Genomic DNA, 762 nt, shown 5'->3' on the forward strand with positions numbered 1-762 from the left:
CATTGTCCATAGTTGGTGGTCTTGTCGTCATCAAAAACATGTAGTTTACATTCTCCCCCTTTTTGATTATGACAAAATGTTGTTGTGAAGAGAGTGTATAGTTGAAATCATTGCTCCCCCGTAATAGGTGCATACTCCCCCGTTGTATGTGATGATTTGAAAAAATTGTTTTTGAGTACCTATAAGGTTTGAAATGCAACAACAGTACCAAATTTTCTCCCCCTTTTGACATGATCAAAAAGAAGGAAAAAAAGAAAAAGAGACATACAAGTTTCGAGTATAATCATACACAAACGGCATGCAAGGTAACAAGGAGAATAACATAAAATGGAAATGAAGGCATAATATCATAAAAGTTAAGACATAACATGTCGCGAATAGAGCAATACAAAATACACCATAATCAAAAGGACAAAGGAGTTCATAAAACAAAGATCATAGTAATACATAATGCAAAAAGTTAAATGAGTACATAGCAACTAAGGGACTTAATCAAAATCTGTCGGAATGTGGAAATGATCAAGTTTGTCTGATAAATTACTAATGTCTTGAGATAGTGTTTCATGATTGCGAGCAATAGTAGTTTCAATATTGGTGAAGCGAGTGTCGATAGAGGTGGTCAACTTGTCGAATTGAGTTTGGAAGAAGGTTTGGAAAGAATCAAGGCGAGTCATGATCATTTGATTGGAGATATAATCATCATCAGATGCAGTTTCCTCGCCATCTTCATCTCCTTGAGCAGCAGTGTTGGAGGGTCCAGCA

This window comes from Cicer arietinum, chromosome 6, assembly GCF_000331145.2.
Source record: "Cicer arietinum cultivar CDC Frontier isolate Library 1 chromosome 6, Cicar.CDCFrontier_v2.0, whole genome shotgun sequence".
Classification (NCBI taxonomy): domain Eukaryota; kingdom Viridiplantae; phylum Streptophyta; class Magnoliopsida; order Fabales; family Fabaceae; genus Cicer; species Cicer arietinum.